Consider the following 18,719-nt stretch of genomic DNA (forward strand, 5'->3'; position numbering starts at 1 on the left):
ATTCAAAGATAAAGAAGAGGAAACGAATACATTCAAATAGACCTTTGAGATTTCAAATACAAGATGTGTCTCCTGAGCTCTATTCCACATCCACCCTGCTCCTCCGTATATGGAGTTATTAAGGGGTTGATATGCTTCATGTTTTCACCAAAGCAACAGAGAAGTTTGCTCAGTCTGAGCATCTGTGTAGACTACAATGAAGAGTATATTAAGGAAGGTTTTTGACTGATTGCACAGCAAAGAAGACTTTGGAACAGTAGGTCTTCCTTCCACCCATGAGTGACTCATCTATCCTTCCAGGAACAGACAGACAACACAGTGAAGCAGAGGAAGATTCTGCTGCATCAGTAGAATCAAGATGCCAAAAACAAACAGTGCTGGAAACACAAAGCTATCAGTGTTCATCTTTATTCACAGGTTCCTGTCAGCACAACTTGGTTTTCACTTTGTGAGGCATGAGCTAAACTTCCTGCCTAGCAGCTTTACCATCCTGCTACAGGGATGTAAACAGATTTAGTCATTTGGATTTCCTGTCCCTGTTCTATGGCAACTATGACCTCTCTGGGTTACTAATGGCATACTTTAAAGAGCTTAGACTCTTCTAGGTCAACCACAATGCAGAGACAAGGATCACAGGGAGACAGTTGAGGAGAACAAGATGATCCCAGTCTGGCTCTCCAGTGTTCATAATTCATGCTAGAACTGAAAATGAGGTGGGTCTTCCCTGCTTCTCTGTAGGGTTCTTATCAAAAAAGAAATGTCAAGGGCTCAGGTCAGGTCCTATATCAACAAGAATGTCCCTCATAGTCTCATATATTTGAATACATAGTTCCCAGTTTGTGTAACTGGTCAAGGATTAGGAGGTATCACCTTGTTGGAGGAGGTGTATCACACAAGAACATCTTCAAGGTTTTAAAAGCTCACATCATCCCTAGTTAGCTCTCTTGGTCCTCTGGTTCTGCTCACCTACTGTTCTAGTGCCATGTCTGCAGTTGGAGGCTGTATTTCCCACCATGATGATCCTGGACTCTAACCCTTTGAATTTTTAAACTCTAAACCCTAAACACAAATTTTCTTTTATAAGTTGTCTTGATTATGGTGTCTCATCAAAACAATAGAGAATAACTAAGACAAGGATTGTAGATCCTTGAATATGTCAGTCACAGCCCAGGTATATCTTCACCTATACTTCTGTTAGACCAAGCTGTCAATCAGGGTTCCCATTTCTTGTTCTTAGGTTCTATTAATTTGTTTGAGCATATCATTGAATTTGGGAAAACATATTACTTTTTTAAAAGGTATACTGCAAAAAAAATCATTGAAGAAATATATAGGGTAAAGAATGTGTGAAGTAGCATGGAGCCTCTCTGTTTTCTCTGGGCATGAACTTCTATGCATTCAGCTTCCTGAACCTTGCCCTTTTGGTTTTTATGAAGAATGAGTTGCACAGGTATGACTAATAGACTGGGTCAGAAAACTTAGCAACTCATCATCTTTTTGGCCTTTCTATGAAGCACCACTTCCTCTAGGACATGGGGCAGGAACCCTCTGAAATGAAGTCTTATGACATACTATCAGATAAGATATGCTACAGAATTCCTTTCTGACTAGCCAAAAGCAGGTAAAGATTAGACGTTCTATAACCTGCTTTATGGAAGAGGAATTCTAGTTTCTATGGCTTATCTTTGAGAGGGAGTTATGAGCCAAGAGCAATGGTCACAACTCGGATCATAAATATTGTAACATTAAAATTTCTTTCAATAGATTACAAATTTCTGTACTATTGATCAATACAATGGAATATCTTAATATTAAAACTATAAGAATCAGAAAAATAAGTATTCAATGACATTAATATAGTAACAAATTAATATTATAACAAAGATGAAAAAAATAAAAAAAATGTACTTAAAACCTAAGCATGATGACCTTGGAAATATATAAAACAAATGTTTCTGCAGTAGGGAAGGAAGTTAAATGTGAACATTTAAAATATTGGCCTTTACTGAGTATGTGTAAATATTATCAAGAATATTGTTTTTCTAAGAGCTATCCCATTCAATGACTGACAAGTACATTAGAAACAGAAATTTTCATTTCATGCCTATTCTGTATCTACTGCTATAAATACACAAACTAGTATTTCTTGGCTTTTTTTCCTCTTTTTCAGTTTCCAAGTTTGAAAACCACAGGATTCAGTGAACCACAACACTACCAAAGCTCACCTATGATGGTCAATCATAAATATAAAGAATAGAAATGACAAGCTATCTCAGTATTGAGTGTATCATAGGATCTGTCACCAAATTATGAGATGCAGAAGGGTGAACAAAAGTAAAGAGTTCACCCACTTCGGGAATACTGAGTCCTGCAGGCCTGCTCTCTACCTGAGGAGCTGACAGCTAATAACACAGAGTGAAGCTCGGGACACAAATCACATAATTGGATAGAAGTGTTAAAAGCCAAGACTACAGAGTCACATCTATTACAGATACTACAGTTTGTCATGTTGAACAGCTTGACTCAAAAGCTATATGGATAATGAAGATGATGCTCAAGCATTAAAAAAACAAAAAAACACTCTGTTCCTCGCCAGTATGTTAGCAGGATCAGAGAAATAACTACTTTAAATCCACAGAATAAAGAGATACACGGAGACTTAGAAAACAGAAAAGGGTGATGAAACCTAAGATAAGACCTCCTTCTGAATACCCGTTACCTACATCCTAATCCATCACTGCCTGACTTGGTAAAATTGCATAAACAGAAATAGTCTATCATAGACACTCTAGCTAAGCATCATGAGAGTACATAATAATGAAGAGTGATATTAAACTATCATTACCATGAAAGTGAAATGTTGGAATTAGAGGGAATGGAAGGGCCTGGCTAAATACTGACAAGCAATAGGGCAACGAGGGAAGCAGATATCAGCACCTTTTCCAACAGGCAGACTTGCTTTCTTTCCAAGAAACTAACAATGTATCTCATGCAAAATGATTCTTGAAGAAACTTTGGGAAAATAAATGTCCCTATATGGTCTAGGCAGGGTCTCTGAGGCATTAACCTCTATAGAAGCTTGGGAATTATGGGGAAGAGCTAGGTTCTGATTGTAACATTTCTATGTTGGGAAAATTGTGCCTAGTTTTGACAAAGAAGAGAAAAGGCTGACAATGAAATCCTCCAGGAGGATGCTAGGACTGAGAATCTGCTGTTGCCAGGAGATGGGCCTTCATGACTTCTCTTTTACACTCAGAAAGCCGTACAGTCACTTTATGCTCAGTTTTTTGTCACTCTCCTCTCATCCCCTGTATACTTCTATATCTCCTAAAATGTGAAATTATATTTTGTTTAATGACACATTTACTCAGAGGATACTATTGCTAGCTATCACACCCTGGTATTTTGAATCCAGGTGGCCATCTGTGTCAATGTATCTATCACCCATATCATTCAACTTCAGATACAGAATAATTTATAATGAAAGAAACATTTATATATACATGGAATTACAGATTGTTTTTCTAATTGTTCCATACACAGTAAAATAAAGTAACTCATTACAACATTGAGATTAATATTTTATTAGATATTATAAATAGTCTAGAGGTGGTTTACAGTACATAGGAGGATGTTTATGAGTTTTGCACAAATACTATGCCATTTTATACTAAAGACCTGACCTCCACAGTGTATAGCATTTGGAGGGATAGACAGATGGTTCTGGAACGGATGTCCCATAGATGTCAAGAGATAACTATTTTTAGGCCTGAAAAGGATTGTCTCTATGTTTTTTTTCTCCCACCCTCCTTCCTGGCATTCCTGTAAAGTCTGTCACAGAAACTAGAATTTCTCTCCCTTAATAGAAGCCATAGAATCCACAAAAGGTCATTATCTGAGTTGTCTTTGCAGAAAGTAGGTAATAAGACCCTATGTGTCAACTGTCTTCTCCCATCAACAGCAGGGAGGGAGATGGAGAGAATCAGAGAAGAGTATATGCAAACAAGCCTGGCTATGTTTCCCTCCAGCCCAGTTCATTGCCTGTAAATCAGTCCATTTTGGCAATCCACAGATCTTGAAAACTTTCCATTATTTACTAAAACTAAGCATAAAACTAAACATTCTATTTGGGTTCATGGTGTTCATTTCTCCTTACTCTTTCATTGCATAACACACCCTTAGACAATTTTGTTTTGCTTTTCTCTTTTCAGCTCATCTTTCATTGCAAAACTGTCATCTTGCAATGCTTGAGGTAAAGAATTTTATCTTGCTCCTGCAATGACTTGCCTTAACACAGCCTTCCCAAATTAGTTGACCTCTGTAATGATCACTTAGAATTCTTTGACTACATATTTTTGTGCTTGAATCCCACACACATGATGATTAATGGTGCTTTATTTCCAATCATCATCCTTTTGGAATTACCTCACCTGAATCACTTACATGATAGTATCAGTGTAACTATGGCCTTTATATAACAAGATGTCTACAGATAAAGAAAGCAAGAAGTGCTTGTGTCTGTTTCTAAACATAGCCGAGACTGAGGAAATGGTAAAGAAGAGGGCAGATCACCTATGTGCAAATCACCAACTTTGTGGCAATCCTTCTAAATACTTTAAATGTGGTCTTCCCATTTGCTAATCTTGATATTCTCGTGAAGTAAAGATTTTCATTCCTCTTTATAAATGGGGCCACTAAAAGCCAATTAGATAGATAACATATGGTAAGACCAAATTTGCTGCCTTGTCAAATCTGGCCAAATTAAAGACAGAGAAATATGAAAATATACAAAAGGGCTAGGGAACACTACCCAAGGGAGAGAAAATGATTATCTTATTGTTTTCTCTTTTAGATCTGTCCTCAGTACACTGAGTAAGATTTCAGCATGTCTGAAAAAAAAAAGTCCACAAACCTATGCCAATGAGATGGTAAATACAGATGCCTACTCTCGGGGAACAACATCATTAAAGTTTGTCCAATAGGAGATCTATGACTCTGTCACCTGCATTTCTGATAGTTCCTGAAGAGTGTATAACTTGAAAGGATCTCTCACCATTATCCACTGAATTATAACCATCTTTGAGGACTAAGCCCCTGGAAACAAGCTGCCGTTCCAAAGACTGACTTGAATTAGAAACTGCAAAGATGTTAGTTACTTCTGAGATCATAATGCAGAGTTGGTTCACAAAGCTGCAAAGAGCAATTCACCACAACTAAGTCAGAGTCGTCATCTTTACAACTAGTCACACAAAATACTAAGTTTTAAGTTAAGTAAACATCCAGTTTTTGAATGTTCAAAAACATTAATTATGATGCTTTATAAGTAAGTCCTTACTAAAAGGAATTTTAGCATTTTCATGCATAAACTTTTGTGCAGTTAGTATTAAATAAACTTTTATAATCACCTGCCAATAAAACTCAATACTTTTTCTAGCAATACAACTTTGGGTATAAAAAAGTCAAGTAGATATTTTATGCAGTAAGTAGTGCCTTTTGTAAATTCTTTGGGTAACTTATCCACAAACTACAATGTCTATCTCAAGTCATCTAAATATTCTGGTAGCCGAAAGAATCCATAGCCTCTAGAAAGACCTGATTATGATATAGAAGAGTGGGTCTCAAACTTTAACAAACATGAAAGCCACTAAATGGGTTTCTTGAAATACAGTCTATTGGGCCCCTTGTGGTTTCTAGTGGGCCCCTAGTGGGGTGGATAGGAATGCTTTGTACAAACTTCCAAGGCGATGCTGAAACTGATGACCAAAGGACCACACTGAGAGTCAATGGTGTAGGAGAAAGTTTAAAAAAAGGTGCCATCATAGTCTCCTGAGTATAGTTTGTATGCAAGATCCTATGATGGAATAATGTTTTGCCCATTTTCACCATATCAAATAAGGGTCTCATGGAATTTAAGAGTCAGGATGCTTCATGAAGACTGTCAGTACTTAACTTTGTTAGACTAGCAGAGGAGCCAAGAAGAAGAAAAGTAAGGGGGGTGGGAGCATTCCATAAAGAGAAGCTCAATTTTTATTTAAAAACGTATTTTTGGATGTACAAGTCTTATTTAAAAGTTGTACTGAGGGCAGTCATGATAGGTCCCATTTTGTGACTGCTCCATAGTCTCAATAATAGTGTCAGGTCTTGGGACCTCCCCTTGAGCTGGATCCCACTTTGGGTCTGTCACTCAACCTTCTTTTCTTCAGGATCCTCTCCATTTCCATCCCTGTAATTCTTTCAGACAGGAACAGTTATGGTTCAGAGATGTGACTGTGAGATGGCAACCCTACCCCTCACTTGAAGTTCTGTCTGCTGGAGGTAGACTCTATAAGTTCCCTCTCCCTATTGTCAGGCATTTCATCTAAGGTCCCTCCCTTTGAGTCCTGAGAGTCTCTCACCTCTCAGGTCTCTGGTGCATTCTAGAGGGTTCCCCCAACCTCCTATTTCTTGAGGTTGCCTGTTTCCATTCTTTCTGCTGGCCCTCAGGGCTTCAGTTCTTTTCCCTCACCCAGTACCAGATCAAGTTACCATCTCACCCTCTCACACCCACTCCCTCCCACCCCATCCACGTTCCCTCCAAGGTCCCTCCATCCCTCCCCATTTGTGATTGCTTTCTTCTCTCTCCCTAGTGGCACTGGGGTGTCACTTTCACACTTCAGCTTGTTAACCTTTTGAGTTCTATGGACTGTATGGGTATCATATATATATATATGATATCATAATATATATATATATATATATATTAACTAATATCCACTTTTTGTTTTGTTTTGGGTTTTGTTCTTGTTTTTTAAGACAGGGTTTCTCTGTATAGCCCTGGCTGTCCTGGAACTTACTTTGTAGACCAGGCTGACCTCAAACTCAGAAATCCACCTGCCTCTGCCTCCCAAGTGCTGGGATTAAAGGCATGTGCCACCACTGCCCAGTGCTAATATCCACTTATTACTGAGTACATACCATGCACATCCTTTTGGGTCTGAGTTACCACACTTAGGATGATATTTTCTAGTTCCACCCATTTGCCTGCAAAACTCAGGATGTCCTCATTCTTAATAGCTGAGTACTACTCCATTGTGTAAATGAAACACACTTTCTGCATCCATTCTTCTGTCATGGGACATCTAGGTTGTTTCCAACTTCTGGCTATCACAAATAAGGCCACTATGAATATAGTGGAACACATGCCCCTGTGGCATGGTGGGGTATGTTCCCAAGAATGGTATAGTTGGGTCTTCAGATTGATTTCCAGAGTGGTTTGCAATGCCACCAGCAATGAAGGAGTGTTCCTTTTTCTCCACATCCTCTCCATCATGTGTTGTCACCTGAGGTTTTGATCTTAGCCATTCATTCATGTAAGGTAGTATAGTTTTGATTTGCATTTCTCTGATCACTAAGGACTTTGAAAGACCCAACAAGCAGATGAAAGAGTCAGATGCAGATATTTGCACCCAACCAATGGACAAAAGCAGCTGACCCCTGTTGTTGAATTAGGGAAGGCTGAAAGAAGCTGAGGACAAGAGTGATCCTATAGAAAGACCAGCAGTCTCAATTAATCTGAACCTCCCAGATCCCTCAAACACTGGACCAGCAAAAAGACAGCATACACCAGCTGATATCAGGCCCAGAATACACATACAGTAAAGGACTTCTGGGTCTGTGTTCATTCAGGGATGATGCACATAACCCTCAAGAGACTGGAGGACCCACAGAATTTAGTGGTCAGGCAGGGTGAGGGATAGGGACAGGGTTGTGGAGAGGAGGTATGGGATGTGGAACAGTCAGAGGGTAGATCAGGGGAGGGGAATAAAATATGGAGTGTGTAAAAAAGAAAAAGAAAAAAATTGTACTGACCCCATAATATTTTTAAAATGATGAAATTTTCTTCAAAATTAAAACTGTATTTATTAATTTTAAATAAAATGAAGATTGTATTAAAATGTTATGAAAATCACCAAAAATGAGATAATTCACCCAGTTGGTAATGCTGTACAGATACTAATTAAAGGTGAAGAATCTAGGTCAGATAAGAATTAGGATTTCTAGGCATACCTATGTATGTATACATGCCCACTCTGAATCTACAAATAAATGTAATTAATCAGCTGAGGAAAATAGACAATGTCTTCTGTTATCAGAAACACCAAAATAGTATGTAAAGACAGTAATTATAACAAATGAAAAACAAAATAAAATCAAATATGAAGCCAGGCTACATAAAAACAGCTAACAAAACACAGGGAGAGAAAAACTACCAAAATTACTAGGCAAAAAAGTTAATTCTGTATGTAAAAGGAGAACAATGGAAAAGAAACTAGCGGAAAAATGAAAATAAAATTGTTTGTTACACGTATGAGAAATAACTTTCAGTAACCAATGTGTAAAAAAAACTCATAAATAGATAATATAAATGTCTACAAAGCAGTTCTGAAAAATGAGAAGTATCTGATAACTTGATGAATCAGTCAACTTTCAAAATTACTAAAATAATTTCCAAATTTAAACAACAATGCAGTGCCAACTTTTGTCTATCAAATCACTGTCAGGTTTTTGTTTTTTTTTTTGTTTTTTTGTTTTTTTTTTTTTTAATGATAATCTTCAATGGTGGCAAAAGAGTAGAAAAAAGGAGCTTGTTGGATCCTGCTGATGTATGACTTCATATCCAAAGATCTAAAATGTTACAGACTCATTATTCTGGCAATTCTTGTCAAGGCTCTTGCTCTAATTAAACAATTAGGATTCTACCACAAGATCTGGACATTATGATCTCAGTGGTACTGTTTATATAAGTGAGGGGACAGGGCTAAATGTGCAACAAAAATTCAAATAGATGCATAGCAGGGCCTTCTCAACAACTGCTAAAGGTATTAGAAACATTATTCTGTGATAGAGAAACTAACCTATGTTAGGTGAAAAGGCATGTTGTAAAATATCATGTAGAATATAATCCTGTTTTAAGAATTATAAATCTGTCAGTAAGTATCTCTTGTTGAAACCTCAAAATATAAGCAAATCAAATGCTATACATTATGGATTTAGACAAAAAGTGTTTTCCAATTCATAAGCATTTCAGACTACTTTACATTGTTAATAAATCATTTCCAGTATCTAACCTTCCAACTCCCAGTTTTCCAAATGTAGGTTGAGTCTCTATGAAGGTCTCTGTCAACAGAGACGTGGGAGAAAGCAAAGTTGTGGAGGAGGATTCCTGAAGCCTTCCAGAAAGTGATGCTGCTAACTTTGCAATCTTGAGACTCGCCTCCAGGAACTTCTTGGAGACTGATTTTCCTCCCCCTCTTCACACTGGGGAACTTATTTCTCAAAATGATGCCCCACGTTCTGTCAGAACACATGCAAGGCTCAGTCCTCAGGACTGGTGGCTGTGCATTGTACTGTTTCTCACAGTGAAATAATGTCCTCTTAATTCCTCAGGCTGGCATGGCGTGCACAGCATCATTTATTTAAGGATATCTACATTTTCAAACACTGTTGGGTGAACACTAACCCCATCAATCACTCTGACAAGCTGTGTTCCTCTCCAGTTTATCTTCCTGTACATTTTGTGCAGGGCTCCCTTTTTCAAACCTTCAAACTGGGGTGGGGTGGGGCAGAAGCAGTGCTTAATCTTCACAAATATAAAATGATGTTCAACTCTCATTTGCCATTTGAACTCTCCCTCCAGCTAATGAAACCTTCTATCGGCCTTTTAACTGCAGTACTCACCTTGGGTCCGTAATGGATGACCTGTTTAAAAACACGGGGGATATTTTATTCACATTGCAATTTGTGTGAAATTTGTCACCATAGAGGATCTTTTCCCTTCTTATGTGGACAGGTTTGTTTATTTTAATTTCCATTAGTGTCATAGAAGACAGAAATGATGAATGATGATACCAAAGCTACAGATTTCAAAAGTTATAAAGGTTGAACTCAGCTTATCTCCTATTATTTTATAAGAAGTATAAATGACTGTCACCCCAATTATCCAAAAGACCACTTCTTTTTGGCTTATAGACTTGAACAAATTTCCAAGAAGATAAATGTATGAAGAAATAAAAAGAGGAGAAAAATAAATAATCAGGTCCCAAAACACATCAAATGAACAGTCATATACCAGACAGCAATCATAAGTAGAGGAGCCAGAGTAGCAGTGGACTTTCAAGAAATCGTATTTATTCTTCATTCTTTCATTTTTAGTGTACCTTGAGATAAGACCTGGCAGAAGGGAGTGGGAACTGAGGAAGAAAGCATCTACAAGCTTACTCCATAAATGACAGGAAGAGATGGGAACTAAAAGCAGAAAACAAGAATGGGAGTCTAGAAAGACATCTGTAGAAGGGGCAGGGCTATGATTTCTCTAAAGGGTGGGAAGGGGCATGAACAAACACTCAGAGGTGGGGGTCGGGAGTAAGAATTGGGCTGGGGACTAACTGGATAGGAGCCTTCTGGGATTCTAGTTTTCCACTTCCCGAGGCCTGTGTTCTCTTTCTCCTGTGAACTGTAAAACTAACACGCAAAGTCTTAATTTCTTCTCTGAAAATACGTCTGGTTCCACCATTCAAGGTTCTACCTAAGAGGAGAAAGTTATCTGTAAGATCACTGTGACATTTCTAAAGCTCAGGAAGGAAATGGCTGGCTATTTATGATCCCATTCCTGCCCACTTCCCGATCTTCATTGTTTGTTATCATCCTGCATTTCCTGGCTTAAAGTCTCTCTCTCCCTCTTCTTCCTTTTTCTTACCTCTTCTTCCCTCTTCTTCCCTCTTCCCTCCCTCCCCCTTCCCCTCCCCCTCCCCTCTCTCCCTCTCTCTCTCTTAGTTCTGTTGTTATATTCTTTCAGCCTCCACACTCATCTGACATTGGTTGCATTAACCTGGACTAGACACCTTTATCAGCTGTTTGACAGCTGAACTTACACTCATTCTTCCCTTCTGAGCTTAAAGTAGCTCTCTCTGTAAAGCCTTTCTGGACCTTACCAAGGAAGTGGGGATTTCACCTAACATGCTGGGCACCCTTGCCACATCAGTTAGACCAATCTCTTGGTTCAGAAGCCAATTAACCAAAGAACAGGGGATTCTCAAAGCAGTGACTATGTTAATATATTCTGTGTATTTTCTGTGCTTAGTGATAGCATCTGGTAGACATTTAATAACATACGTAACATTCAAGTCCTTAAAATCTGTTTGACCTTGTTTTGAGTATCCTCTTTAGCTCAGATAAATCATTAATTTTGGACAAGAATTTTTTGCGGGGTAGGCAAGAGGATCTCCAACCACAGATCTGGATTGGACATTTTAACAGATTCATCACTGAATCTCTTTTAATTATGCTCTTGTTTCTCAGGTGACACTTCTTTGTCCAACCATACTCTTGGTTTTCAAGTTTCTCCAACCTCTGACCTTGAAGCTATTTGCAACTTGGCAAGTCATCTTCTATTCCTTCACAGCAATCCAGTCCTATCTTAGGACTACACTGGCCTGCCCTTTGCTGCTAGTTATGCAGAAGCATTTTGGATATCTGAAAGACCCTTGAGTTATTATAAATTGATAGATAGATAGATAGATAGATAGACAGACAGAGTTGAAATTTTTCTTGAAGACAGACAATAGGTTCACCTGGGACATGGTTTTAATATTCTTCAGGAAACCTGAACAGATAAACATAAATTTAAACTCAGAATGTTGAAAGTATATCCATCAAAGTTAGCAGAAGGATTTCCTTAGCAGTTCATAAGGTAATCTGTAATGTGAAACATTTAGATACAATATGCAGAGCTATTATAGGTCCTGGAGCCCATTTATGTTGAGGGTAAGCCTGCTTACACTGATTACAAATATCTTTAATAACTTTAAAGTATTTCTTATTATCACCCCCTCCTTTGCATCCGAGTAAATAGAAGAAAAGTTGGGCTGTCTTAACAGATAACTGAGAAAGGATGCTGTTATTCAGGCATATTACGCCTATTCATGTGTCTGAATCACAATGTTTCTTTTACAAAATTCAGACAGGGCCTGAATTCAGTCTGGAACAGCAAAACTGAATCCAGTGGGCTTCTAAAACTCTGTAAGGATAGAGTCAAAGCTATAGAGATGAATACTTATGGCAAGAATTAAAAAAACAAAGCAGTAAGGAAAGGAGGAGAACAGACTTACAACATAGAGTCAGAAATAAAGACATCGACTCTTGCCAAAACTTCGTAAACCAATTAAACACACACACACACACACACACGCACACACACGCACACACACACACACACACACACACACACACACACACACACACACCGTTCTTTTTCTCTTGAATCTCCTTGCGCTCCGTGTCCTTTCCTCCCCCTCCTTCCATTTCTAAATCTGCCCAACAATAGAAGTCACTGTGCAAATGAAGTCATTAGGGTTGCCAGGTGTTCAATTTTGAGCCATTCAGTCTGGTATTTGAGCTTTCTGCCTGGGAAACAAATAGATAAAATACCAGTGATTTTTAATTAAGTTTCGTGATTATCATGTGAACATGAGATTTTGGGAGAACATTCTCAATGGCTTCCATGGCTTTACCCTCAGCACTTCCCATTGATGCCTGCCTCTCTGCAGGCCTGCCTGGCTGTATCGAATCTAGCAAAATGATGAGCTTGGCTCGCAGCTCCTATTGGCATTGGCGGTGTCTTCCAACTCGCTGGTCAGGGCTTCACGAAATCATGCTAGGTCATTTTCTCTTATTGATACCTCCCAAGTTCCTGCTGCAATTGGCAGAGTTCTCTGAGTATATATTTAAATGCTTATGGTAAAATAAATACATAAATAAATAAATACTCAAGTGCACATTTGAATGGGAACAAATGAGCCACTGATTAAGAGTCCGATGGATTCACTCAGTCTCTGAGTCTCACAGTGGCCATTGAATAGGTGAATTCTTAACAAAATTACATCATTTACAAACACACCAAATTATTCTCAATCAAAATTCCATGTGCATTTCGATTAAATCTGGCTTCATTCAACAACATAATGCTAGTGTAAATATTTTAATCCTTGTGGGACTCTGTATTAACTGAATAGTACAGAATCCTGACTACATTTTGAGTGACTAGAATTTCTGCTATTTCTGGACTTTCCCAACTGATGAAACAAAAGGGGGTTTTGGAAGGATGTCTGAAAAGAGGAAGAGGTTGTCTCCTTAAAGAAATTTCTTCAATGTTTACAAGGGTATGTGGGCTTATTTGTCTCGGGGTCACAAGAGTATTCTATAAGTGGATGTCCAGTCAGAGAAGCATCTGTTCTCTGAGCACCAATGTCGTCTTTGAGGGACTGATTTGAACATAGTTGTGCAATGAAATTTTATGGCCTAAATAATTTTCACTTTATGTTAGCAGTCCATTTGTCCTGTTCTTGTGAGATGTAATTCCTCATACACGGGACATATAGATAAGAACATAGTTGCATTTAAAACACAATAACAATGAACCCTTTACAGTAGATACCTGCTCAAAAAAAAATCCCACCCCTTTCCTGCTTTATATATCTCCTTCCCGTCCCTCTCTTCCCCTGCCCTCTCCTCCTCCCTCCCTGCCCTCTCCTCATCTCTCTTTCTCTCTCTCTCTCCTTTCTGAAAGGGTCCCAGAATGTAGCCTCAACTGAATTCAGATTCTCTATTAAGCCTATGCTAGTCTTCATCCACTATCCTCCTATTTCAACCTCCTCGGTGCAGAAACCACTGAACCATCTGTTTTTCTGGTTCAGAAAGTAGTTATTGTGTATATCTAGTAATACCTGGACACAGTTTTGCTTTGGAGACACAAATAGTAAATAATGGTCAGAGATGTGGCTACATATCATTCCGAACTCCACTTCACCCCAGCATGGAGCTGCAAGTGTTTACAGCGAGACCAGGAGACTCTGATCTCCAGGCATTTGTAATGAAGTATTTAGCACTTTGGAATATTAGGCTTACCAAATTCTGGGGGCTGAGTCCCAGGCCTGTATAATCTGTCCATACACCCAAAACATCAGCCATCAGGAAATTATAGGCAAGTTCAAAGCCTTCCTCAAATACATAGAGTATTAAGCCAGTCTAGGTTATATAAGACTTCATATCAAAAAGAAGAGAGGGACAAAGGAAGAAAAAAAAATGAAGAGAAGAAATAATAGGAATGATAGCACAGCATAGATGAGCTGTCTGCTGGTGGGAGGCGCTGGTCTGAGGCAAGGTAGTGAAAAGGCATAAGGAAATTAGAGCTGGCTTGTGCTGTGTTCCCTCTCTCTCTCCCTCCCTCTCCCTCTCTCCCTCCCTCTCCCTCTCTCCCTCCCTCTCCCTCTCTCCCTCCCTCTCCCTCTCCCTCTCCCTCTCTCCCTCCCTCTCCCTCTCTCCCTCCCTCTCCCTCTCCCTCTCCCCCTCCCCCTCCCCCTCCCCCTCCCCCTCCCCCTCCCTCTGTGAGTTGTATGTGTGTGTGTGTGTCTGGTTTTACTTGAAGCACCAGCAGCATCAACCTGTAAATCTACTAATGGAGGTGATACCCCACCAGCTAAGGTCCTTGATTAATGTTATCTCTTCTGAAGTAAACATGTGGGGACCACCCTAGTCTCTCATTGATAATATTGGCAGTAATGCCAATTCATTCACAGAGTTGACAACCATTTTCTCTGTGCTTTCAATGCTGCCCATGTGCAGCAGATCTCATGTGAAGAGCCCAAGCCTTCCATTGGAGAAAACAATCTATGGTAGAGAGAGTTTGTTTTCCACTTAGACAGCCCACTGACCACAAAACGGAACCCGGGGGGGGGGGAATACTATTTGCAGCTATGTTTTCATCTATCCACTAAAGTACCTTTAACTATCTCTAGTATTTAAGATTCAAAATACAAAAACTTCAGACTTATACTCTTTCTTGGTAAAACAACCAATCTGACAACATTAGGCATGCCTGACAACAACTTGTTACAGTGCCCAGAACACAAGCCTTGCGTAGCATCCTGATTTGTCCTCTGCCATGCTAGAAGAAAAGTCAGTGTCCAAAAAGACCTGTGAGATCTCATTTAGAAAGTAACAAGTGGTAAAATATGGAGATGGAGATTCACTTCAATGAGAGTATAGAAACATCCCTGACAATGGTAACCACTATTATTTCCTAGGATCTTTAAAGAAATCTTTTGTCATAGATTCCATAGCTACTCCCTAACACAATGGAAGGACGGCACATTAGCACAGCAAACACTTGCCACAGTGGTCACAGGGGGTCTTCAGCTTACATTTCTATTATTTAATTGGCCAGCATGGAGACTGGGTGATATCTACCCATCACATGATTTGGTTTGAAAAGCCCTTGTCAGAGAAACTGAGATGTGAGACACACATTTCTCAGGCTGTATCTATGTGACACCAGTAAAATCCTATATACAGTGTTTTACAGAATAAGGGTGAGGCCAAGATGAGTTAAAGAGGGACACAAGAGACATCATATAGTTACTCATTTGTGCTACCTGTCTGGATCTAATAACAGCTGGTATGGATCTCTGAAATTGTCTATCCTTCTTCTATGTCTCAACAATATTCACATACATACACTCATAAAAAACAAACGTGTCATCTGTGGGCTTTCATGAAATGGAAATTTCTGGTTTCTTTGGAGCCTCAGTTATGTATGTGATTTTGTTTTCTGGAAAACTGTCTTATGAGAAGATGTTTTGATAAAATCAGACACAGTGTTTCTCTGGAAGCTAGCTGGAAAAGGGGCTTGTGATATTTCACTGGAGTAAATGCTTGAGAGGATATGCTATGTTTGGAAAGGGTACAAATATAACCCAACTGAAAGAGGAAACACTCTAGCATTGATTCACCTTGCCACTCGCTACTGGTCTTCTTTGGAGTTTGCCAACACTGGTCTTTACTGACAACTCTGTGGCATTGGCATGCCTTACCTTCTTTGCTGATCATTTGTCATGATTTCATAGAGAGAAATGCACCAAAGAACTTCTGGTGGTGTTCCAGCAGCTTCTTGCCACTTCTGCAGACTGAGGGCTAACTGGCAAAACCTCTCTATTTCTTCTGGATCAAGCTACTGTTACTGATTCATGAATGGTGTTTGCAAGTGGATTGAGCCACCACTGCTGATTCATATGAACTTAACTGTAGATATCCTGACCACAAAGATTGGATACACTCCCAAAGAATATTTCTAAATAAGTCCACATTCCCCCTTTGCCATATTAACCTTTCCTTTTCACTACCTCTGGTGGGTGGTGAGCTACAAAGGAAGATAAAGCATTTAAGAACTCTTATTAATGTAGCTCTTACAAAATCTAAGGCTATACTTTCATGTCAGTTTTTATAGTATGTGAGTTGCACAAAGTTCTCCAGTCTAGACACAGATGGAACTACAAGTAGTCCAAGTGCTGCTATCCAGCACATGGTTTACCATGTTCAAGGCAATCATCACTACACTTCAGCTCCAAGGAGAGGAGAAACACATTATTTTTTTGAATCTATACAAAGCTTACTTCAGCCATGCTACTCTAAGGTCAGGTACATCGAATCAAAAGTGTAATAAATATTATACACGTGTTAATTCCCACTGGCAGATGCCAAGGTTACTTACAACATGGTGCTTGACACAAACATCTTAAACAATGTTATTTGAATTTTCTTCCTGAAATAAAAGTTATTAGGGAAAAGCACTTGTCTTTTTCTCAAATACAAATTATATATACTTATATGTATGAAAAATCAAGAATACATACGCATACATATTTACATATATGTATATTACTTCCAATGCCAGTTTTTCTATTTGGTTAGTAAAGAGAATAATAGTTCCTTCAAAGCTTTACACACACACACACATACACACACACACACACATCTTTTTCATTATGTGAAATACTTAAGAAAGTATATAATAAAAAATTGCAAAATACATTTATCAAATTCACTAAGGCAGACCAATATGGACAACTTTTAATTGTGTAAATAATTGTCTTGCTATTTGAAAATATTACATGTCATATATTCATATTTGGGAAGACCCAAGTCTCTAAAAAATATTTCCCATCTCACTCTCATGCAAAATTGTCAATGTTTTATTTTCTTTAAAGTATGTCTACATGAATAGTAATTGAAAGCTACCTGCTGCCTTATAAAGGAATTAAGGATCCCTATGAGTTCTATGAGGAGGGTAATTCCTTAGACAGTAGAGACAGTTGTCAACAAAAGGACAGCTGTTCAGAAACTGTTAAAACTAGTTCCAAGTTCTGTTCTAGTTCGAATGATAAGTAGTAATATATAAAATATTTTTGGTGTCAACTATAATTTCTGGAAACCATAAAATGAAGACAAAGTAATGAAGTTACCTTTGTATCATTTACTCAAAAAATTGAATTTTTAATTGTTAAAAATATCATAATACACTCAAACAGATGTTTTTAATCATGGAGCCAATACATTTCTTACCACCACATGAAAATCTATAGATCATTTAAAAATTAGGAATATGATTAAGTAGACCAAAATAATGTAGGCTTACAGATGGCTCTTAGAATACATTATTATTCCCTCCTTATTTTTCTCTTGAGACTGTAAATGTCCTCTTAGGGTTTAGAGGTATTTGGATAAAATCACAAATGTCTCTAGTTTCTCCAGGACATTTACATTTACCTTCCAACAGTGGGACCCTTCAAGCAGAGAGGACTGTTGGCATACTATTGTCTCTGCTATTTTATTGGGGTTCTATTATCTACTACCCTTCCAACCATTATTCCACCCCATTTCCCTCCAATCCCCCCAACACTTGGTAAGAGAGAAAGAAGATTACAAGGGAAAGGGAACATAGACCTATTTAGACTACTTCCTGCTGGATAAGAGTGCCAAGTTCCTTGGGGTAGGTAGGTTTGATCCTCATGGTCAGGATTTCCAATTCTTCTTCTTATGACCACTTAACAAACCATAGCAGCATGGGGAGTATCAACCTCCAGAGGTCCTCTTCAGCCTCTTCCATTTATGCCCTCTCCAGAGTCCTAAACATAAACTATTTGCCACTGGTAAAATATCATACCTCTCCTAGAGCATGAAACAATCAGAGTTAATGGCTGTGGACAATCTGAAGCAACCCCATATCCCACACCTAGGACTAAAACAAAGACATATTCACATAATGTAACTGATTTTTTTTCTTTAAGAATTTAAAATTCTCACTACACAGAGATCCTAAGATGAAAGTACACACAAAGGAAATGAACTATTACTGGGTGGATGTCAATAAACACCATGCAAACTTCTGATAAAGGGAACCAGAAAAGCCAGGCATAGAACAACTTGCAATCATAATGTTAGGGAGGAGGAGGCAGAAGAATCAACACTGAGCATCACCGTTTGTACAAGAAGAGGATAAACTGATGCTTATCAGTGATAGAGAGAATCAGGTTGTCTTGTCTTATTTTAGAAGCTATTACCAAGTGGAGCTGGAGAGAGTCAGGAGTAGTTTAAGAGCATTAGCTACTCATACAGAGAACCTGTGTTCCCAGCACCTACATGGTGGTTTACAACCATCTGAACAGGCTTTGATGCTTCTTCTGACTTCGTTGGGCTCCTGTATGCATGTGGTACACATATATACCTTGCACACAAGCACATAAAAGAAACATATGCATTTTTATTTTATAAAAAAATAAATATTTAAAAATAAGATACTACCAATGTCCTGCAGGAATACTTTCAAATTCTGAGTGGATGTCATATTT

General features: G+C 38.5%; 1 protein-coding gene across 9 annotated transcripts in view; it reads right to left on the reverse strand.

The window, feature by feature from the left end:
• Macrod2 (mono-ADP ribosylhydrolase 2) overlaps positions 1-18,719 on the reverse strand; it is a 2,026,591-nt gene that overhangs the window by 1,071,824 nt on the left and 936,048 nt on the right. The window lies entirely within an intron of this gene.

Source organism: Mus caroli, unplaced genomic scaffold, assembly GCF_978045245.1.
Source record: "Mus caroli unplaced genomic scaffold, Mus_caroli_1 scaffold_2, whole genome shotgun sequence".
NCBI classification, from domain to species: Eukaryota; Metazoa; Chordata; class Mammalia; order Rodentia; family Muridae; genus Mus; species Mus caroli.